Genomic DNA, 23836 nt, shown 5'->3' with positions numbered 1-23836 from the left:
CTCTGGAGAGAAGGAATGGGTGACATTTTGGGTCGAGACCCTTCTACGGTACTGAGAGTCAGGCAAGACAGTAAAGATGAGGCAACACGGGTCTGGAAAACGGAAGTCATTGAAGAGACAAAGGGTGTGTGAATTGTCTTGGACACTACATAGAAACATAGAAACCTAGAAAATAGGTGCAGGAGGAGGCCATTCGGCCCTTCAAGTCAGCACCGCCATTCATTGTGATCATGGCTGATCATCCGCAATCAGTGACCCATGCCTGCCTTCTCCCCATATCCCTTGATTCCACTAGCCCCCAGAGCTCTACCTACCTCTCTCTTAAATCCATCCAGTGATTTGGCCTCCACTGCCCTTTGTGGCAGAGAATTCCACAAATTCACAACTCTCTGGGTGAAAAAGTTTCTTCTCACCTCAGTTTTAAATGGCCTCCCCTTTATTCTAAGACTGTTGGCCCTGGTTCTGGACTCCCCCAACATTGGGAACATGTTTCCTGCCTCTAACGTGTCCAACCCCTTAATAATCTTATACATTTCAATAAGATCCTCTCTCATCCTTCTAAATTCCAGTGTATACAAGCCTAGTCGCTCCAGTCTTTCAACATATGACAGTCCAGCCATTCCGGGAATTAACCCAGTAATTGTTTCCTCTCCCTGAATACTAGTCCTTTGCAAAGCATTCACAGCACATCCATACCCTTTCTTCACTTTGAAGCGTTGCAGTCTCTCACCATTTAAACTGCATGTTTTCTAATTACTGAATCCCATAGGGTGGCAAGGCTGTAAACATGCCAGTAAAAAGCACCATGTCATTTATGTGGCTGTAGTCCCTGAGGAGATTGCATCTTGAAATAGAGTCATCGAGTGATACAACGTGGAAACAGGCCCTTCGGCCCAATTTGCCCACACCGGCCAACATGTCCCAGCTGCACTAGTCCCACCTGCCTGTGTTTGGTCCATATCCCTCCAAACCTGTCCTAGCCATGTACCTGTCTGCTTCAAAACGTTCCGATAGTCCCAGACTCAACTACCTCCTCTGGCAGCTTGTCCATACACTCACCACCCCGACTGTAAAAAAGTTACCCCTCAGGTTCCCATTAAATCTTTCCCTCCTCACCTTAAACCTATGCCCTCTGCTTCTCGATTCCCCTCCTTGATCTATTCCTCTCATGATTTTATACACCTCCAAAAGATCACCGCCTCATCCTCCCACTCCAAGGAATAAAGCCCTAGCCTGCTCAACCTCTCCCGACAGCTGTCAATAAACAATAGACAATAGACAATAGGTGCAGGAGTAGGCCATTCGGCCCTTCGAGCCAGCACCGTCATTCAATGTGATCATGGCTGATCATTCTCAATCAGTACCCCGTTCCTGCCTTCTCCCCATACCCCCTGAATCTGCTATCCTTAAGAGGTCTATCTAGCTCTCTCTATGAATGCATTCAGAGAATTGGCCTCCACTGCCTTCTGAGGCAGAGAATTCCACAGATTCACAACTCTCTGACTGAAAAAGTTTTTCCTCATCTCCGTTCTAAATGGCCTACCCCTTATTCTTAAACTGTGGCCCCTTGTTCTGGACTCCCCAACATTGGGAACATGTTTCCTGCCTCTAACGTGTCCAACCCCTTAATAATCTTATACGTTTCGATAAGATCCCCTCTCATCCTTCTAAATTCCAGTGTATACAAGCCTAGTCGCTCCAGTCTTTCAACATATGACAGTCCCGCCATTCCGGGAATTAACCTAGTAAACCTACGCTGCACGCCCTCAATAGCAAGAATATATTTCCTCAAATTTGGAGACCAAAACTGCACACAGCACTCCAGGTGTGGTCTCACTAGGGCCCTGTACAACTGCAGAAGGACCTCTTTGCTCCTATACTCAACTACTCTTGTGCTTGGCTGTACGGAGTTTGTACCTTCTCCCTGTGACCGTGTGGGTTGTCTCCAGGTGTTCCGGTTTCCTCCCACACTCCCAAAGCCGTGCATGCTTGCAGGTTAATTAGCCTCTGTAAATTGTCCCAAGTGTGTGGGATAGAACGAGAGTACAGGTGAGTGCAGGAGGATGAGGGGTGATCTGATAGAGCTGAATAAAATGATGAGGGGAATAGATAGAGGAACCACACAGATTATTTTACCCATAGCAGGGGAATCACGAGCCAGAGGTCATAGGTTTAAGGTGAGTGGGGAGAGATTAATAGGAACCTGAGGGGCAGTCTTTTCACACAGAGGGTGGTGGGTACACGGAATGATCTGCCAAAGGGGGTATTTGAGGCAGGTAACTTCTAAAAGACACTTAGACAGGTACATGGGCAGGAAACGTTTCAAGGAATATGGGCCAAACGTGAGCAGGTGGGACTAGCGTAGATGGGCATCTTGGCTGGCATAAGCATATTGGGCTGAAGGGCCTGTTTCCGTGCTGTATGATTCAGTGACGCAAGGCTGGAGTAACTCAACTAGTCAGGCAGGTTGTGGAAATGCTCTGAAGAAACTTTGGCGAATGTTTTGATTACTGAGTGTAGCGGTAGAGCTGCTGCCTTAGAGCGCCAGAGACCCGGGTTCGATCCTGACCACGGGTGCTTGTCTGTACGGAGTTTGTACGTTCTCCCCGTGACCTGCTTGGGTTTTGCTCTGAGATCTTCGGTTTTCTCCCACACTCCAAAGACGTACGGGTTTGTCGGTTAATTGGCTTGGTGTAAAATGTAAGATTGTCGCGAGTGTGTGTAGGGTTGCGTTAGTGTGAGGGGGTGGCGAGGTCGGTGTGGACTCGGTGGGCCGAAGGGCCTGTTTCCGCGCTGTATCTCTAAACTAAAGTAGATTGCCGTGACCTGCCCATTGGTCTGCCTGGGCCTGTTCTTGGTTAAGGGTATCTGTGAAAATGATTTCCAATTGAATCTAAAGAGAATGATCGATGCCATCGGAATTTCACGGAATTACATTTTTAAAAATAAATCACACTCATGGTAGGCCCACATCCACGATTTGCAAATACAGTTTTTAAGAACTGACTTCTGTGTTGCTTTATTCCAAAGCAACACATCAACTGTTATTAAATACAGAAGTCCTCATAAAAGCTAATATTTCAGTGAATTAATTCAAAGCAATTTCAGCACATCATCACTGAAATGTATAATTATTGTGGTGTTAGATTTTTAATAAACTGAAATGTTCCCGTAGTGGTGAGAAGAGACTCAGAAGTAAATATCTATTAATTTAATGATGCTGGGGATTTCCAGCTAAATTTCATTGTATTACCCTGGTGTATGTTTGATCAAATCTAGGCTGATTTTTAGATTGAAAACGTGAATGCTTCCTTTTAAAAAAAAAAATGCTTTCGAAAGAAACATTTCAATATTTTCATCAAAAGTTAAGAAATAAGATGTGACTTGTGGAATTCTCTGCCGCAGAAGGCAGTGGAGGCCAGTTCACTGGATGTTTTCAAAGGAGAGTCAGATATAGCTCTTAGGGCTAACGGAATCAAGGGATATGGGGAGAAAGCAGGAACGGGGTACTGATTTAGAATGATCAGCCATGATCATATTGACTGGCGGTGCCAGCTCGAAGGGCCGAATGGCCTACTCCTGCACCAATTTTCTATGCTTCTGTTTTTTTCTAATTGTACGTTTCCACGATAAAGTAAATCGCACCCAAATTTTAAAGTCAATTGCTATTCCCTAAACTTAGCCAGCTTCACTAATTGCAGTTAGGTCTTGTTTATCAAGTGTCACAAATCTAATAAAAGTATTTCAAACTTAATGGGGTACTGATTTAGGATGATCAGCCATGATCGTATTGAATGGCGGTGCTGGCTTGAAGGGCCGAATGGCCTATTCCTGCACCTATTTTCTATGTTTCTAAGAATTCTCAGCAGGCCACAGAGAACCAGAGGTTATGAAATAGAAATCCGTTCACAATTTGAACACATAACAAATGGAAGACATATTGGCACTTTGGCCTTCATCAGTTAGATTATTGAGTATAGAAGTTTAGAGGTCATAATGCAATTGTACAAGACATTGGTGAGGCCACATTTGGAGTGTTGTGTTCAGTTTTGGTCAGCCAAGGAAAGATGCTGTTCAACTGGACAGGGTGCAGAGAAGATTTAGGATGATTGTTGCCAGGACTCAAGGGCATGAGCTTCAGGGAGAGGGTGAGCAGGCTAGGACTTTATTCATTGGAGCGCAGGAGGATCATGAGAAGAATAGATAGGGTAAATGCACAGTGTCTTTTACCCAGAGTAGGGGAATCAAGAACCAGAGGACATAGGTTAAATGTGAGGGGGGAAAGATTTAATAACAAACCTGAGGGGCAAGTGTTTTTACACAAAGGATGGTAGGTATACGGATGAGGTAGTTGAGGCAGGTAGTATCACAACTTTGAAAAAATCGTTTGTACAGGTACATGGATATGATATATTTAGATGGATACGGGAGAAACAATAGACAATAGACTATAGGTGCAGGAGGAGGCCATTCGAGCCAGCACCGCCATTCAATGTGATCATGGCTGATCATTCTCAATCAGTACCCCGTTCCTGCCTTCTCCCCATACCCCCTGACTCCGCTATCCTTAAGAGCTCTATCTAGCAGGCAGGTGGCACCAGTCTAGATGGGGCCTGTTGGTCGGTGTGGGCAAGTTGGGCCAAAGGGCCTGGTTCATCACTGGATGACTCTATGAAATGAAACAAATATTGAATTTGCAACTCACACTTTATGTACGTGTTACCGGCTACAAGCTCGGTGGGTACAAAGAAAAGCTTTCAGTTGCATGCTAACCAGTCAGCTCAAAGGCTATAGGTGATTGCTATCGAGCCGTCCACAGTGTACAGAGATGTGATAAAGGGAATAACATGTAGTGTGTTACGGGAGGAGCTACCAGAGCAGTGGTTGAGGCACTCGGCCTGGGAGAAGTGTAAATTGTCCCTCGTGTGTGCGGGATAGTGTTAATGTGCGGGGATCGCTGGTCGGCGTGGACTAGGTGGGCCGAATGGCCAGTTTCCGCACCGTGTCTCGAAACTAAAGATATAGACGGTGAGATGGAGAGATATGGAACAAATGAATGCAAGATATGAAACAAAGTCAAAATGTCAAAGGAAACAGCCATTATTAACTGTGGTATTTAGTCACAAAATGCTGGAGTAACTCAGCAGGTCAGGCAGCAACAAAATGCATTATTTTGCTCCTTTATCTTCGATCTGAAATATTAACGTTTTTTTCTTTCCACAGATGAACGTTTCCAACATTTTCTGTTTTGATTTCAGATTTCCCCTCCAAAAGTCACCTGCCACGTTTGCTTTTGTGTTTGGAAGTTGTCCAACGCTCCATGTGTAAAATGCAATTGCACACTCAATTGTTCAGCAAAGATTCTCCATCTCATTTCCTTGTGTCCATGTTATCGATGTGTAATAGGGCTTTAAAGAATTCATCTCTATGGTAATGCGAATCGTGAACCCTGACAGGGGCATTCACGCACCGTCCCATATTTCCTCTCCGCATTAGTTGGCACTCTGTCGCCATTCAATTGTCACTTCTCGGTGGCTGCAATCCACTCAGTGTTACGTGGTGAAAGGGAATGAAAACACCCATTAGAACACTTTTGTTACCCAACTATTACACAAAAGGATGTGGTGGCTTTGGGGCGGTTGCAGAGGTGGGTTACAGAATCGTGCCTGGATTAGTGGGTATTAGAGAACATCCTAACACATGGCATATGTGTTAGGTGGGCCGCGTGGACGTCGGAAGCTCACAGCCCCCTGTGTGTGGGCTGACATCGGGAGCTCCGGCAGCGGCAGCGTCTTCACCCGCCCCGAATCGCAGGGCTTGGGTCGGCCCACCACGGACATTTCACCGTCCGGCGCGGCCTGAAATAGGCCGCGGGATTTTCTCTGCCCGGCGGGGGCTTCAATGTCGGGAGCCACGACCGCCCCAACGTGCAGCGGCAGCGTCTTCGCCCGCCCCGAATCGCGGGGCTTGGGTCGCCCCGGCGCGGCCTGGAACGTGGTAACTTCAACAGCCTGACCGCGGGAGAAGACGGCAGGGGAAGGGAAAAGACATTCTGGCCTTCCATCACAGTGAGGAGGGGACTGGAGGAGACTCACTGTGATGGATGTTTCTTTTTTTTGTTTTGTGTTGGTTTGTGGTTGTGTGTGTAATTGCTTATTTTCATTGCTCTTACTGTTGGACTGTGGGTGATGAAATCTCGTCCAAAAGACTTGTTTTTTTTGGATGACAATAAAGGTAATTCTGATTATGATTAGGAGTCAGGGAAGAGTAGGAGTCGGCACTTTTTGGAACTGAAGTGCTGAATAACGGAATTGCCGAGGAATTTAGTGTAGTTCGGAGATACAGTGTTGGGAAAAGGCCCTTCGGCCCACCTATTCCATGCTGATCAGTTTCAGGTTCAGTTTAATTTATTGTCACGTCTACCGAAATACAGTGAAAAACATTTTATCGCGGGCTAACCAGTCAGCAGAAGGTTTAGTTTGATCAGCATAAGTTTATTTTCATCAAATATTTATTTTGATCGCAGTTTAGGTTGATCAATCATACGTTTATCATCAGTCAGCATAGGTTTGATCAACGATCAAACTTATGAACGTATCACCCCTACACTAGTTCCATCCCACACATTAGGTACAATTTACTGATGTCAATTAACCTACGAACCTACACGTCTTTGGAGCGTGTGAGGACAACGAAGATCTCGGACAAAACCCACGCAGGTCACGGGGAGAACGTGCAAACTCCATACAGACAGCACCCGTAGTCAGGATCGAACCCGGGTCAATAGACAATAGACAATAGACAATAGGCGCAGGAGGAGGCCATGCGGCCCTTCGAGCCAGCACCGCCATTCAATGTGATCATGGCTAATCATTCTCAATCAGTACCCCATTCTTGCCTTCTCCCCATACCCTCTGACTCCGCTATCCTTAAGAGCTCTATCTTCTTGAATGCATTCAGAGAATTGGCCTCCACTGCCTTCTGAGGCAGAGAATTCCACAGATTCACAACTCTCTGACTGACAAAGTTTTTCCTCATCTCCGTTCTAAATGGCCTACCCCTTATTCTTAAACTGTGGCCCCTTGTTCTGGACTCCCCCAACATTGGGAACATGTTTCCTGCCTCTAACGTGTCCAACCCCTTAATAATCTTATACGTCAGTCTATAATAATAATAATTTATCATCAGTCAGCATAAGTTTGATCAACGATCAAACTTATGAACGTATCACCCCTACACTAGTTCTATCCCACACATTAGGTATAATTTACTGATGCCAATTAACCTACAAACCTACACGTCTTTGGAGTGTGGGAGGACACCGAAGATCTCGGACAAAACCCACGCAGGTCACGGGAAGAACGTGCAAACTCCGTACAGACAGCACCCGCAGTCAGGATCAAACCCGGGTCTCCAGCGCTGTGAGGCAGCAACTCTGCCGCCACGCCGCCGCGCCGCCCTAAATCACCCTAAATATTGAGAGATGCACAGAGACCCGTCCCGGTGTTGGCGATCGACTGTTGGAGGACCTTACCGACAAACAGCTGGCTGTTGAGCTGCAAGTGGATGTGGCCGTCAGGGGGAGCCTCCTGGACCTTTCTCGGCAGGTGGTCGACTTGCAGCGAAGCCTCCTTGATATTCCGCTCGACTCTGACGTAATGCCACTGGTTGTTGTTCAAGCGCGCGGACGCCTTCACTGCGATTTCCGACGGTCCGTTGCCCACGTCAAAGGAGAAGAGGACTTCCATTGGAGCTGCGAGGCGAGACAAGAAGTCACTATCTGGACTGGTACAACATTAGTTTAGTTCAGAGCTAGGGATGTGGGGATGGTATGAGGGATTGTTTTTTTTAATAGAGAGTTTAGTTTAGTTTAGTTTAGAGGAAAGACATTCTAGCCTTAGAGACCCTTCTTCAGTCTGTAGAAGGGTCTCGACCCGAAACATCGCCCATTCCTCCTCACCTGAGATGCTGCCTGACCTGCTGAGTTACTCCAGCATTTTGTGAATAAATACCTTCGATTTGTACCAGCGTCTGCAGTTATTTTCTTACTGAACTTGAGAATCCCTGATGTTGCCCGTCTCTGATTGACGTTGGGCATGTGGCGATGAGACGCTTTCTTGAACCACTGCCGTCCTTCTTGTGAAGGTCAGGCTCCCTTGTTATGGATTGTAATCTACCTTATCAATTCCCCTTATTAATCTCCTCACAATTGTATCTCTGCGCAATTCCTCTGCGGGTGGCCAATACAAGCCTTCTGCAAAGCGGAGCACATAATCGCGATGGAAATCCACCCAGATTAGGATCTAATCATAAGCAGACAACTATTCAGCACTGACGTTAGAATGTCGCCGCCGCAGAGGGGTACTGTAACAGTGCGGGTGATGCCAATTACTGAGATAAGATTATTTGCAGTGTTTTGTGTTTGTGCTGGGAGATGATTACGAATGTGTTCACACTTGAACATTGTGTCCTCCTGCATTTCCATTAACAATTGACTGACTTTGACAAGAATCAAAAATACTCCTACTCTATTTCAACAAGCCCCTAATAAATAGGGGTTTATGATGTACTCCCCAATGTAGAAAATAAAAGAAAACTGACCGTCTCCTGACTGGAATCTTATTAATGCCAGAATCTTATTAATAACAGATCTCCCAGCGCTAGTTTCCAAAAATTGCCAATAGCTGACAAAATTGCCACGAGTTTAGTTTAGTTTAGGTCATAAGATCATAAGTGATAGGAGCAGAATTAGTGCCATTCGGCCCATCAAGACCACTGCCATTCAACCATGGCTGATCGATCTCTCCCCTCTAACCCCATTCTCCTGTCTTCTCCCCATAATCCCTGACACCCGTACTAATCAAGCACCCGTGGTCGGGATGGAACCCGGGTCTCCACGCGCTGCATTCGCTGTAAGGCAGCAACTCTACCGCTGCGCCACCGTGCCCACCCTGGATGGTGTTCCAAACAGTTGCACAACAGACTACAAGGGTGAAGGATGTTACTGCTGTGTTTTAGGTGTTGCTGATGGAGAACTCCAATGTGATCAAATGCAGAAAGGAACTGCAGATGTTGGTTTATACCGAAGATAGACACAAAGTGCTGGAGCAACTCAGCGGGTCAGGCAGCACCTCTGGAAAAAAATGGAATGGGTGACGTTTCGGGTCGGGACCCTTCTTCAGACCCTGAAATGTCGCCGATCCTTTTTCTCCTGAGATGCGGCCTGACCCGCTGAGTTACTCCAGCACTTTGTGCCTACCCTTGGTACAAACCTGCATCTGCAGTTCCTTGTTTCTATATGGTACCTGCCACCTCTGAGTTGATGAACTATTTGGAAAGGTTTAGAGGGAGATGAGCCAAACGCCCGAGTCAGAAGAAGGGTTCCAACCTGAAACATCTCCACTCTCTATTTTTCTCCAGAAATGCTGCCTGACCCGCTGAGTTACCCCAGCACTTTGTGTCTATCCTACGTGACCACCAGGTTCATCGGACCCTGATGGTCTCGGATGGACAGGTAATTCCTGAGCTTTACATAGAAACATAGAAAATAGGTTCAGGGGGAGTGCATTTGGCCCTTCGAGCCAGCACCGCCATTCATTGTGATCATGGGTGATCATCCACAATCAGTAACCCGTGCCTGCCTTCTCCCCGTATCCTTTGATTCCACTAGCCCCCTAGAGCTCTATCTAACTCTCTTTTAAATTCATCCAGCGAACTGGCCTCCGCTGCCTTCTGCGGCGGAGAATTCCACAAATTCACAACTGTCTGGGTGAAAACGTTTCTTCTCACCCCAGTGGTAAGCTTTGTTTACAATTCTGATTTTAAACCACCTGGAGTTATACTCCACTGTCAGATGCCACTTACAATTGAGCTCGATCCTTATGAAGTCCTTTATTCCGAGATTCTCCAGGAAAACCCCCGAGGAAGCGGTTGTTTTGAAGAAAAATGAGATATCGGCGCTGAGCTCCCCGTGGAAGGTTGGGAAATGGAGATACGAGGACTCGGTGTTGAATGAAACTGCGTTCCAGTAATTGCCTGTGTGAACAGTTACCAGTCTATTAGAGACGAGACCATGCAGTTCATTCATTTGTACAAAATAGCCCAGTGCATTGCCACACAATAAGATGCTCTCACAGCTCAGGCAATGAAATAAATGAATTCTACTGTTTTTCTGTCACTTTTGCTTCCACGCCCCATGAGAACATAGGAATCAGTATTAGTAATTATTATCAAAAATAAATATAATAACAATAATATATGTTGATATTGTATTGTAATATATTTTTCTGCGCAGCGTAGGTTTACTAGGTTAATTCCCGGAATGGCGGGACTATCATGTGTTGAAAGACTGGAGCGACTAGGCTTGTATACACTGGAATTTAGAAGGATGAGAGGAGATCTTATCGAAACGTATAAGATTATTAAGGGGTTGGACACGTTAGAGGCAGGAAACATGTTCCCAATGTTGGGGGAGTCCAGAACCAGGGGCCACACTTTAAGAATAAGGGGTAGGCCATTTAGAACGGAGATGAGGAAAAACATTTTCAGTCAGAGAGTTGTGAATCTGTGGAATTCTCTGCCTCAGAAGGCAGTGGAGGCCAATTCTCTGATTCCATTCAAGAGAGAGCTGGATAGAGCTCTTAAGGATAGCGGAGTCAGGGGGTATGGGGAGAAGGCAGGAACGGGGTACTGATTGAGAATGATCAGCCATGATCACATTGAATGGCGGTGCTGGCTCGAAGGGCCGAATGCCCTATATTATATTATATTATATTATATTATATTATATTATATTATATTATATTACATTACATTACATTACATTACATTACATTACATTACATTACATTATATTATATTATATTATATTATATCATTTTATATTATGTTATTAATAAGTATTAGTAATCAGAATTAGGAGCAGGAGTAGGCCACTCTGCCCCTCCAGTCTTTTTCTGTAGTCAATAACAAGGCTCATCTGACTGTAACCTCAACTTCGCGTTCCCGTTTACTTCTTGTAATATAAGAAAATAACTGCAGATGCTGGTACAAATCGAAGGAATTTATTCACAAAATGCTGGAGTAACTCAGCGGGTCAGGCAGGATCTCGGGAGAGAAGGAATGGGTGACGTTTTGGGTTGAGTCTGAAGAAGGGTCTCGACCCGAAACGTCACCCATTCCTTCTCTCCCGAGATGCTGCCTGGCCTGCTGAGTTACTCCAGCATTTTGTGAATAAATACTTCTTGTAATATTTGGCTTCCTAGCCTATCAAGAATCTACCTACCACTGCCTTAACAATATTCAAAGATTCTGTTCCAACGTCGCTGCAGAAGGGAATTTCAATGATTTACAGAAATAAAAATATTGCCCCATCTCTATCTTAAATGGCCAATAGACAATAGACAATAGGTGCAGGAGGAGGCCATTCAGCCCTTTGAGCCAGCACCGCCATTCAATGTGATCATGGCTGATCATTTTCAATCAGTACCCCGTTCCTGCCTTCTCCCCATACCCCCTGACTTCGCTATTCTTAAGAGCTCTATCTAGCTCTCTCTTGAATGCATTCAGAGAATTGGCCTCCACTGCCTTCTGAGGCAGAGAATTCCACAGATTTACAACTCTCTGACTGAAAAGGTTTTCCTCATCTCCGTTCTAAATGGCCTATCCCTTATTCTTAAACTGTGGCCCCTGGTTCTGGACACCCCCAACATTGGGAACATGTTTCCTGCCTCTAACCTGTCCAACCCCTTGATAATCTTGTATGTTTCGATAAGATCCCCTCTCATCCTTCTAAATTCCAGTGTATACAAGCCTAGTCGCTCCAGTCTTTCAACATACGACAGTCCCGCCATTCCAGGAATTAACCTAGTAAACCTACGCTGCACGCCCTCAATAGCAAGAATATCCTTCCTCAAATTTGGAGACGAAAACTGCACACAGTACTCCAGGTGCGGTCTCACTAGGGCTCTGTACAACTGTAGAAGGACCTCTTTGCTCCTATACTCAATCACCTCTCTTTAAATCGTGCAACTTGATTCCAGAATCTCATGCAAAATGAAACATCTTTTCCACATTTCAGGATCAGATATATATTTGAACAGCTGGCAGAGCGTTGATCCGGGTTCGACCCTGACCTCGGGTTCTGTCTGTGTGGAGTTTGCGCGTTCTCACAGCGACCACGTGGGTTTCCTATGGGTGTTCTAGCTTTCTTCCACATCCCAAAGGAATGCAGGCTTGTAGGTCAATTGGCCTCTGTAAAATTGCCCCTAATGTGCAGGGAGTGGATGAGAGAGTGGGATAACATCGAACTGATGTGATGGGTGATCGATCGCTGGTCAGTATGGACTCAGTGGGCCAAAGGGCTTGTTTCTGTGTTGTATCTATAAAGCACACTGAGCAAGTCACTATTTTCTTAATTTAAACAAAAGATTAGTTTATAAAAACTTTCTCATCCAACCCAGGTAACAGTCTAGTAAACCTTCTCCGAACTGCATCCAATGTGTTTAGCATTCCTTCTCAAATGAGACAAATACTTTAACGAGCAATCAAGATGGGATCTCACCGATGTCTATATAACTGAAGCATTAGTTCCTTGCACTTGTATTAATAAATGATTGTGTTTTATTAGCTTTCCTAATTGTTTCCTCTCCCTGAATACTAGTCCTTTGCAAAGCATTCACAGCACATCCATACCCTTTCTTCACTTTGAAGCGTTGCAGTCTCTCACCATTTAAACTGCATGTTTTCTAATTACTGAATCCCTTAGGGTGGCAAGGTTGTAAACATGCCAGTAAAAAGCACCATGTCATTTATGTGGATGTAGTCCCTGAGGAGATTGCATCTTGAAATAGAGTCATCGAGTGATACAACGTGGAAACAGGCCCTTCGGCCCAATTTGCCCACACCGGCCAACATGTCCCAGCTGCACTAGTCCCACCTGCCTGTGTTTGGTCCATATCCCTCCAAACCTGTCCTAGCCATGTACCTGTCTGCTTCAAAACGTTCCGATAGTCCCAGACTCAACTACCTCCTCTGGCAGCTTGTCCATACACTCACCACCCCGACTGTAAAAAAGTTACCCCTCAGGTTCCCATTAAATCTTTCCCTCCTCACCTTAAACCTATGCCCTCTGCTTCTCGATTCCCCTCCTTGATCTATTCCTCTCATGATTTTATACACCTCCAAAAGATCACCGCCTCATCCTCCCACTCCAAGGAATAAAGCCCTAGCCTGCTCAACCTCTCCCGACAGCTGTCAATAAACAATAGACAATAGACAATAGGTGCAGGAGTAGGCCATTCGGCCCTTCGAGCCAGCACCGTCATTCAATGTGATCATGGCTGATCATTCTCAATCAGTACCCCGTTCCTGCCTTCTCCCCATACCCCCTGAATCTGCTATCCTTAAGAGCTCTATCTAGCTCTCTCTATGAATGCATTCAGAGAATTGGCCTCCACTGCCTTCTGAGGCAGAGAATTCCACAGATTCACAACTCTCTGACTGAAAAAGTTTTTCCTCATCTCCGTTCTAAATGGCCTACCCCTTATTCTTAAACTGTGGCCCCTTGTTCTGGACTCCCCAACATTGGGAACATGTTTCCTGCCTCTAACGTGTCCAACCCCTTAATAATCTTATACGTTTCGATAAGATCCCCTCTCATCCTTCTAAATTCCAGTGTATACAAGCCTAGTCGCTCCAGTCTTTCAACATATGACAGTCCCGCCATTCCGGGAATTAACCCAGTAAACCTACGCTGCACGCCCTCAATAGCAAGAATTGTCCCTCTAGTCCCGCCAACATCTTGGTAAGTCTTCTCTGAACTCTTTCAAGCTTGAGACAATATCTTTCCTATAACAAGGCGACCAAAGACCGAACACAGTACTCTAAATGTGCCCTCACCAACATCTTATATAACTGCAACATGACCTCCCAACTTCTATACTCAAAACTGATGAAGGTCAATGTGCCTAAAGCGTTCTTGACCACCCCTTTGGGGCTCTGACCCAAAGTGTTGCCGAATTACTCTCTCCACAAATGCTACACATAACCCGCTAAGTTCCTCCAACACTTTGCATTTTGCTCGAGATTCCAGCAATTGCAGTTCCTTGTGTTCATACACTGATCAGCCAAAACATTATGACCACTGACAGGTGATGTGAATAACATTGATTATCTTGTTACAATGGCACCTGTCAAGGGGTGGGATATATTCGGCAGTAAGTGAACAGTCAGTTCTTGAGGTTGATGTGTTGGATGCAGGAGAAAAGGGCAGGAGTAAAGACCCGAGCGACTTTTGACAAGGGCCACATTGTTATGGGCAGACGACTGGGTCAGAGCATCTCTGAAGCGGCAAGGCTTGTGGGGTGCTGCTAAAGGATTTGCTTCTAATGTTTTGGTGCCAGATACCACAGCACACCTTCAGGGGTCTTGTAGAGTCCATGCCTCGGCGTGTCAGCGCTGTTTTGGCGGCACACGGAGGACCAACAGCATATTAGGCAGCTCATCAGTGTATGTTCATATTCATCAGGGATATGAGTGGAATTAGGCCATTCGGCCCATCAAGTCTACTCTGCCATTCAATCAATGGCTGATCTATCTTTCCCTCCAAATCCCATTCTCCTGCCTTCTCCCCATAACCCCTGACACCGTCCTAATCTGTGTATGTGTCTCCCTCTCCCTCTCTCCCCCTCTCCCCCTCTCCCCCTCTCCCCCTCTCCCCCTCTCCCCCTCTCCCCCTCTCCCCCTCTCCCCCTCCCCCCCTCCCCCTCTCCCCCTCTCCCCCTCTCCCCCTCTCCCCCTCTCCCCCTCTCCCCCTCTCCCCCCCTCTCCCCCTTTCTCTGGAGCTGCATATCCCTCCGAAACCGTGATGACCAAAATCGTATCAATACTTCAGCAGCCAGCCGCCTAACTGCTGTTTTATGAAGATTCAACACAACATCGCCGATTTTATAATCTATGCGTCTGGTTTTGAAGTCGCGATTCCCATCGGCTTTAGTAACCACTCTCTCAACATGTCCTGTCACTTCCCAAGATTTATGCTCGGAAAGATTCCGTTCCCTTTGCTCCTGAACAGCCTTTAAAAATATACAGTTTACTGCACATTTTATGTTCTTATTCTTCGCACCAAAATTAATCACTGTATTTCCCTGGCCCAAATTTATCTGTCGTGTGGCAGCGAAACTAACAGGCTGCCCCAGCTTCTCTGAAACACATTATCATACCTCCTCCCGGTTCCCCGTGTTCCCGAGATTTTTTCCTATCTGCAAACACAAAGATTAGAGCTTGCATGACTCATTAATATATTTCCATAAGGAGTCTTGTTTCTAACACTGGCTGCCAGGGGAACCTCAATGTAGAACTCTCGACATATTACGAGGATGTTGCCAGGACTAGAGGGTGTGAGCTAGAGGGAGAGGTTGAGTCGGCTTGGTCTCTATTCCTTGGAGCGCAGGAGGATGAGGGGGGTGATCCCATTGAGTGCATAAAATCATGAGAGGAACAGATCGGGTCGACGCACAGAGTCTCTTGCCCGGAGTAGGGGAATCGAGGACCTGAGGACATCAGTTTAAGGTGAAGGGGCAAAGGTTTAATAGGAATCTAACCTTTTTCGCACAGAGAGTGTCTGGAACAAGCTGCCAGAGGAGGTAGTTGAAGCAGGGACTATCCCAACGTTTAAGAAACTGTTAAGACGGGTACATGGATAGGACAGGTTTGGAGGGATATGGACCAAACGCGGGCAGGTGGGACTAGTGTAGATGGCAGGTGTGGGCATGCTGGGCCGAAGGGCCTGTTTACACGCTGTATCACTCTATCACTCTATCTACGCAGACTGGAAAAATAATTGCTCCTCCTTTTTGCTTTGCCTCCTACTTATTTTTATAAACATGCCTTCGACACTCCCTTTATTCCCCCGAGCTGCAGTTCTGTTATGCAGTCTGTAATGTGGCACTTAATCAAGTGCCTTCTTATGTGCACACATCAGCTGAATTAGCCTCATGAACTTGCATTACTCTGTCAAAGAATTTGCTCGAGCTAGTTATGACAGTCCAGTCACACACAATCTTGACTGGAGCTTGGAGACACAATGCTAAAGATAAGTTAGTTTACAAGCACATGTGACAGCGATATGCATTACAAATGTTTCTGGGGAAATTGTATTCTGCAATATAATATTTTGATTGATGTAATGCATAGGGGTAGATCGAATTATTCCCGAACAGCCAACATTTAAATTCAATCAATTACTTATATATTTTATTTAAATGTGATACGAATATGAATATTTTCAGAATAAAGTTGAGGAGTTTAGTTTAGTTTAGTTTAGTTTAGTTTAAAGATATAGCGCGGAAACAGGCCCTTCGGCCCACCGAGTCAACGCCGAACAGAGACTCCCGCAAGTTAACACTATCCTACTCACACTAGGGACAATTTTACATTTCTACCGAGCCAATTAACCTACGAAACCTGTATGTCTTTTGGAGTGTGGGAGGAAACCGAAGATCTCGGGAGAAACCCCACGCAGGTCACAAGGGGAGAAGGTACAAATTCCGTACGGACAAGCGCCCATAGTCGGGATCGAACCTGGCTCTCTGGCGCTGTAAGTGATGTAAGGCAGCAACTCTACCGCTGCGCCACTCAGTTGAATGAAGAAATAATGGGTGTTGGGTGCTCAAACGTTCAAGCAGTATTGATGTTAGAGGCAGATAATGGAACGTGGATCATAGACAATAGACAACAGACAATAGACAATAGGTAATAGGTGCAGGAGTAGGCCATTCAGCCCTTCATGCCAGTACTGCCATTCACTGTGATCATGGCTGATCATCCACAATCAGTACCTTGTTCCTGCCTTCTCCCCATATCCCTTGACTCCGCTATCATTAAGAGCTCTATCTAACTCTCTCTTGAAAGCATCCAGAGAATCGGCACCCACTGCCTTCCGAGGCAGAGAATTCCACAGATTCACAACCCTCTGGGTGAAAAAGTTGACAAAGTCTTTCCTCATAGGGCAGTACGGCACAGGAACGGGCCCTTTGGACCACAATGCCTCTGCTGAAAATGATGCCAAGTTGAACGGATCTTATCTGCCTGTACTTGATCCATATCCATCTGTTCCCTGCGCTTCCATGTGCCCATCCTAAAGCCTCTCAAGTTCCACTACCGTATCTGTCTCCTCTACCACCACCACCACCACCACCACCACATGTCAAACCGCATGTCAAAAACCTCGGCATGATATTTGACTCTGCATTAAAATTTGACAAGCAAGTCAACGCTGTGGTAAAAGCCAGCTTCTTCCAACTTCGTACCATAGCTAAAATCAAACCTTTCCTCCGATTCGACGACACAGAAAAAATCATTCACGCTTTCATTTCCTCCCGCCTAGACTACTGCAACTCCCTATACACTGGGATCAGCCAATCTTCCCTGTCCCGCCTGCAACTGGTCCAAAGCGCCGCAGCGAGACTCCTGACGGGTACCCGTAAAAGGGACCACATCACCCCGATTCTGGCCTCTCTCCACTGGCTCCCTGTACGGTACAGAATCAACTTCAAGCTCCTCCTATTCACGTATAAAGCCCTAAATGGACATTCCCCACCCTACATCAAAAATCTTCTAACCCCCCTCCCTAACTCCAGGTCCCTCAGGTCGGCCGACTTGGGGCTACTCACTATCACACGGTCTAGGCTTAAGCTCAGGGGTCAAGTCAAGTCAAGTCAAGTCAATTTTATTTGTATAGCACATTTCAAAACAACCCACGTTGACCAAAGTGCTGTACATCTGATTAGGTACTAAGGAAAAAAATGAAACATACAGTAGCACGCAAACAGTTCACAGCGCCTCCTCAATAAGCCTCAAACGCTAGGGAGTAGAAATAGGTTTTGAGCCTGGACTTAAAGGAGTCGATGGAGGGGGCAGTTCTGATGGGGAGAGGGATGCTGTTCCACAGTCTAGGAGCTGCAACCGCAAAAGCGCGGTCACCCCTGAGCTTAAGCCTAGACCGCGGGATAGTGAGTAGCCCCAAGTCGGCCGACCTGAGGGACCTGGAGTTAGAGAGGGGGGTTAGAAGATTTTTGATGTAGGGGGGGGAATGTCCATTTAGGGCTTTATACGTGAATAGGAGGAGCTTGAAGTTGATTCTGTACCGTACAGGGAGCCAGTGGAGAGAGGCCAGAATCGGGGTGATGTGGTCCCTTTTACGGGTACCCGTCAGGAGTCTCGCTGCGGCGTTTTGGACCAGTTGCAGGCGGGACAGGGAAGATTGGCTGATCCCAGTGTATAGGGAGTTGCAGTAGTCTAGGCGGGAGGAAATGAAAGCGTGAATGATTTTTTCTGTGTCGTCGAATTGGAGGAAAGGTTTGATTTTAGCTATGGTTCGAAGTTGGAAGAAGCTGGCTTTTACCACAGCGTTGACTTGCTTATCAAATTTTAATGCAGAGTCAAATATCATGCCGAGGTTTTTGACATGCGGTTTGACTAGGCAGGATAGACTTCCAAGATTGCCTGTTATCGATTTGATGGAGTTGGAGAAGTCAATGTTCATACCGCTGGGGTGTAAGCTGCCCAAGCGAAATATGAGGTGCTGTTCCTCTAATTTGCGGTGGGCCTCACTATGGCACTGGAGGAGGCCCAGGACAGAAAGGTCAGACTGGGAGTGGGAGGGGAAGTTGAAGTGCTGAGCCACCGGGAGATCAGGTTGGTTAAGGTGAGGTGGGAGTGAACAATACTGCTGGGGATTAAAGATAACCTGAGGTTCTCCAATGAGGTAGGTACTAGCTCAGGGCCGCTCTCGGGTAGTTGATGGAATGATTCAGTTGCCTGAGAAAAGCTGAGAAGACTCTGTCCCTGAATCTGGAGTTGTGCCTTTTTCACACTTCTGTACCCCTTGCCTGATGGGAGAGGGGTTACATCACCTAGTTACCTTTACAAATGGAGATTAAAATAATAATATGGATGAAATCTTGCCTCAGTATACAGAACCAGCAACACAGAACTGAACTGTTTTTGGGGGGGAAAAAAATTAAAAAACATTTAGTGACACTCAGTAGCCAAATGTTCCTTCTTTTATGTGTAAGAAGGAACTGCAGATACTGGTTTAAACCGAAGATAGACACAAAATGATGGAGTAACTCAGCAGGACAGGCAGCATCTCTGGGGAGAAGGAATGGGTGATGTTTTGGGTCAGGACCCTTCTTCAGACTGGTTAGCGATAAGGGAAGCCCTTCCGTAGGTCACACAACGGGGAATACGCCCCGATCATTATCAACGGGGACAGTGTGGAGAGAGTGTCCAGCTTCAAGTTTCTGGGCACTCACATTTCGGAGGACCAAACATGGTCCAATAACACTGCTGCGCTGGTCAAGAAGGCAAACAAAGACTGTTCTACCTAAGAACACTGAAAAAGTCTGGTCTGCCCCAACAGCTGCTGACGACCTTCTACCGCTGCACCATAGAGAGCATCCTAACGCATGGCATCCCTGTGTGGTACCTCAGCTGCACGGAGGCAGAGAGGAAAGCTCTTCAGCGGGTAGTCCGTAGAGCTCAGAGGACTATCGGAACACAGCTACCAGCCTTGCAGGGCATCTACAACACACGATGCCTCAGAAAAGCCACCAGCATCCACAAAGACTCTTCACACCCCTGCAACAGTCTGTTCGAACTTCTACCATCGGGCAGACGATACAAGGCCTTCTACGCCCGCACCTCCAGACTCAGGAACAGCTTCATCCCCAGGGCCATAGCTGCCATGAACCGGTCCTGCTGAGCCGGATGGTCACATCGCACAGTGAACCGGCACAGACCTACTTGCACTTTATTCTGTTTTAAAACTGTTCTAATTTGTTTCACTGGGTTGTTTAAATTAATACTGATTAGCTAATTGATTTATTGCATCGTATGGAAGTCGCATTCCCAATCTCGTTGTACCCCTGTACAATGACAATAAAGATATATTGTATTGTATTGTAATGTATGAATGAAAGATATGCAAAAAAAGTAACAATGATAACGGTGGCACAGCGGTAGAGTTGCTGCCTTACAGCGAATGCAGCGCCTGAGACTCAGGTTCGATCCTGACTACGGGCCCCATCTGTACGGAGTTTGTACGTTCTCCCCATGACCTGCGTGGGTTTTCTCCGAGATCTTCGGTTTCCTCCCACACTCCAGGTTTGTAGTTTAATTGACTGGATAAAATGTTAAAAAAATTGTCCCTAGTGTGTGTAGGATAGTGTTAGTGTGCGGGGATCGCTGGGCGGCGCGGACTCGATGGGCCGAAGGGCCTCTTTCCGCGCTGTATCTCTAAATCTAAAAAAAATAAAGGAAACAAGTCATTGTTAGCTGTTTGTAGGGTGAAAATGAGACGCTCGTGCGAGTGGGGAGTGGGGTGTTTATGTTTGGACAGGGGTTAGCATGTGCTCGTTTTCGTCCACAGATGTTGTCACTGTCGTGGCAAACTAGAACTTTTATCCAATATTTCAAGAACCATTGTACAGACATGAACAGATGGACACTTACCATCTCCATAACATCGTAATGGTCCAAGCTTGAAGACAGCTTCCGAGTTGGTCTTGTTAATGTCTCCAATGATAATCTGCGTCACAGGCAAGTGGTCTTTGTATGTCAGAAGGCCCGTGTCCTTGGACCTGCCAAAATACAGGATAACAATCAAAATTAATCCCTGGAGCAGGAATGAAAGTCTACTGTATCACAAAATGCTGGAGTAACTCAGCGGGCCAGGCAGCATCTAGGAGAGAGAGGGATGGGTGACGTTTCGGGTCGAGACCCTGCTTCAGACTGAGGAAGGGTCTCGACCCGAAACGTCACCCATTCCTTCTCTCCAGAGCTTGACAAATCTACTGGAATTTTCTGAGGATGTAACTGGGAAAATTGACAAGGGAGAGTCAGTGGATGTGGTGTACCTCGACTTTCAGAAAGCCTTCGACAAGGTCCCACATAGGAGATTAGTGGGCAAAATTAGGGCACATGGTATTGGGGGTAGGGTACTGACATGGATAGAAAATTGGTTGACAGACAGAAAGCAAAGAGTGGGGATAAATGGGTCCCTTTCGGAATGGCAGGCAGTGACCAGTGGGGTACCGCAAGGTTCGGTGCTGGGACCCCAGCTATTTACGATATACATTAATGACTTAGACGAAGGGATTAAAAGTACCATTAGCAAATTTGCAGATGATACTAAGTTGGGGGGTAGTGTGAATTGTGAGGAAGATGCAATAAGGCTGCAGGGTGACTTGGACAGGTTGTGTGAGTGGGCGGATACATGGCAGATGCAGTTTAATGTAGATAAGTGTGAGGTTATTCACTTTGGAAGTAAGAATAGAAAGGCAGATTATTATCTGAATGGTGTCAAGTTAGGAGGAGGGGGAGTTCAACGAGATCTGGGTGTCCTAGTGCATCAGTCAATGAAAGGAAGCATGCAGGTACAGCAGGCAGTGAAGAAAGCCAATGGAATGTTGGCCTTCGTAACAAGAGGAGTTGAGTATAGGAGCAAAGAGGTCCTTCTACAGTTGTACCGGGCCCTGGTGAGACCGCACCTGGAGTACTGTGTGCAGTTTTGGTCTCCAAATTTGAGGAAGGATATTCTTGCTATGGAGGGCGTGCAGCGTAGGTTCACTAGGTTAATTCCCGGAATGGCGGGACTGTCGTATGTTGAAAGGCTGGAGCGATTGGGCTTATATACACTGGAATTTAGAAGGATGAGGGGGGATCTTATTGAAACATATAAGATAATTAGGGGATTGGACACATTAGAGGCAGATAACATGTTCCAATGTTGGGGGAGTCCAGAACAAGGGGCCACAGTTTGAGAATAAGGGGTAGGCCATTTAGAACGGAGATGAGGAAGAACTTTTTCAGTCAGAGGGTGGTGAAGGTGTGGAATTCTCTGCCTCAGAAGGCAGTGGAGGCCAGTTCGTTGGATGCTTTCAAGAGAGAGCTGGATAGAGCTCTTAAGGATAGCGGAGTGAGGGGGTATGGGGAGAAGGCAGGAACGGGGTACTGATTGAGAGTGATCAGCCATGATCGCATTGAATGGCGGTGCTGGCTCGAAGGGCTGAATGGCCTACTCCTGCACCTATTGTCTATTGTCTATTGTCTATTGACTCCAGCATTTTGTGATACCTCCGATTTGTACCAGCATCTGCAGTTATTTTCCTACAATAAAAGTCTACTGATTAATATGAACTTGGCTTGCCTTGAGCATCTGCCAAATGAATGAATCCAATCAGGTTTTAACTTGTATTGGTAGTGTATTGTATTCGGCGATCGTTTCGCTCAACACCTGCGCTCAGTCCGCATTAACCAATCTGATCTCCCGGTGGCTGAGCACTTCAACTCCCCCTCCCACTCCCAGTCTGACCTTTCTGTCATGGGCCTCCTCCAGTGCCATAGTGAGGCCCAGCGGAAATTGGAGGAACAGCACCTCATATTTCACTTGGGCAGCTTGCAGCCCAACGGTATGAACATTGACATCTCCAACTTTAGATTGTTCCTCTGTCCCTCTCTTCCCCTCCCCCTTCCCAGATCTCCCACTGTCTTCCTGTCTCCACCTATATCCTTCCTTTGTCCCACCCCCCTGACATCAGTCTGAAGAAGGGTCTCGACCCGAAACGTCACCCATTCCTTCTCTCCTGAGATGCTGCCTGACCTGCTGAGTTACTCCAGCATTTTGTGAATAATTAACTTGTATTGGTCATCAACTGTGGCTGAAGAAGAGTCTCGACCCGAAACGTCAACCATTCCTTCTCTGCCTGACCCGCTGAGCTACCCCAGCATTTTTGTGTCTATCTTCGGTTTAAACCAGCATCTGCAGTTCCTTCCTACACAAATGTGGCTTAATAGCAGTTTAGCTTATTGTCGCGTGTACCGAGGTGCAGTGAAAAGCTTTTGTTGCGTGTTAACCAGTCAGCAGAAAGACAATACATGATTACAATCGATCCATTTACAGTGTATAGATACATGAAAGGGGGAATAACGTTTAGTGCAAGATGAAGCCTGCAAAGTCCGATCAAGGATAGTCCAGGGGTCACCAATGAGGTAGATAGTAGTTCAGGACTGCTCTCTGGTTGCGGTAGGATGGTTCAGTTGCCTGAAAACAGCCGGGAAGAAACTGTAAGAAACGGCAAGAAAGCATTGAGTTCAAATCTCAATCCAGAGATTTAAGTCTGACTTGGTTTTAAAACCCTCTGAGCCATTTGTCAAAGATTCCATCATACTTCTTTAGGAATAGCAGATGAATTCTCCCTCGTGTCCAATATTCTCTAGTTAATATTACATTTCTGCTCATGGGAGCTTGCTATGTGCAAAAAAAAAAGGCTTCTAGAAAAGATGAAAAGATCATTCTGTTGTGTGTGTCAGTGTAGAAAGCCTCTCCATTTTACAACCTCCCCAGTTTCATAAGTTCATAAGTTATAGGAGCAGAATTAGGCCATTCGGCCCATCAAGTCTACTCCACCATTCATTCCTGGCTCATCTATCTCTCCCTCCTAACCCTATTTCCTGCCTTCTCCCCATAACCTCTGACACCTGTCCCAATCAAGAATCTATCTCTGCCTTAAAAACATCCACTGACCTGGCCTCCACAGTCTTCCGTGGCAAAGAATTCCACAGATTCACCACCCTTGGCCCATCAGGTTTACTCCGTCGTTCAATCATGGCTGATCTGACTTTCCCTCTCAACCCCATTCTTCTGCCTTCTCTCCATAGCCCCTGACACCCTCGCTAATCACGAATCTGCCAATCTCCACCTTAAAAAAAAATCCATTGACTTGGCCTCCACAGCCATCTTGTGGTAATGAATTCCACAGATTCACCACCCTTT

The 23836-nt window shown here is 46.3% G+C and overlaps 1 pseudogene across 1 annotated transcript in view; it reads right to left on the bottom strand.

Moving 5' to 3' along the window:
- Window positions 1-23836, bottom strand: part of LOC144595735 (contactin-associated protein-like 5) — an 852226-nt pseudogene that overhangs the window by 211150 nt on the left and 617240 nt on the right. Inside the window, exons 15-17 of the transcript XR_013547532.1 lie at window positions 20515-20642; window positions 9865-10035; window positions 7535-7753 (exon numbers count right to left, since the gene is read on the bottom strand). The product of XR_013547532.1 is annotated as a contactin-associated protein-like 5 (transcript). The remainder of the gene's footprint in view (window positions 1-7534; window positions 7754-9864; window positions 10036-20514; window positions 20643-23836) is intronic.

This window comes from Rhinoraja longicauda, chromosome 8 (genome assembly GCF_053455715.1).
Source record: "Rhinoraja longicauda isolate Sanriku21f chromosome 8, sRhiLon1.1, whole genome shotgun sequence".
NCBI lineage: Eukaryota > Metazoa > Chordata > Chondrichthyes > Rajiformes > Arhynchobatidae > Rhinoraja > Rhinoraja longicauda.
Note: the sequence above shows the minus strand (reverse complement) of the source record. Positions and strands in the feature narration are given on the sequence as shown.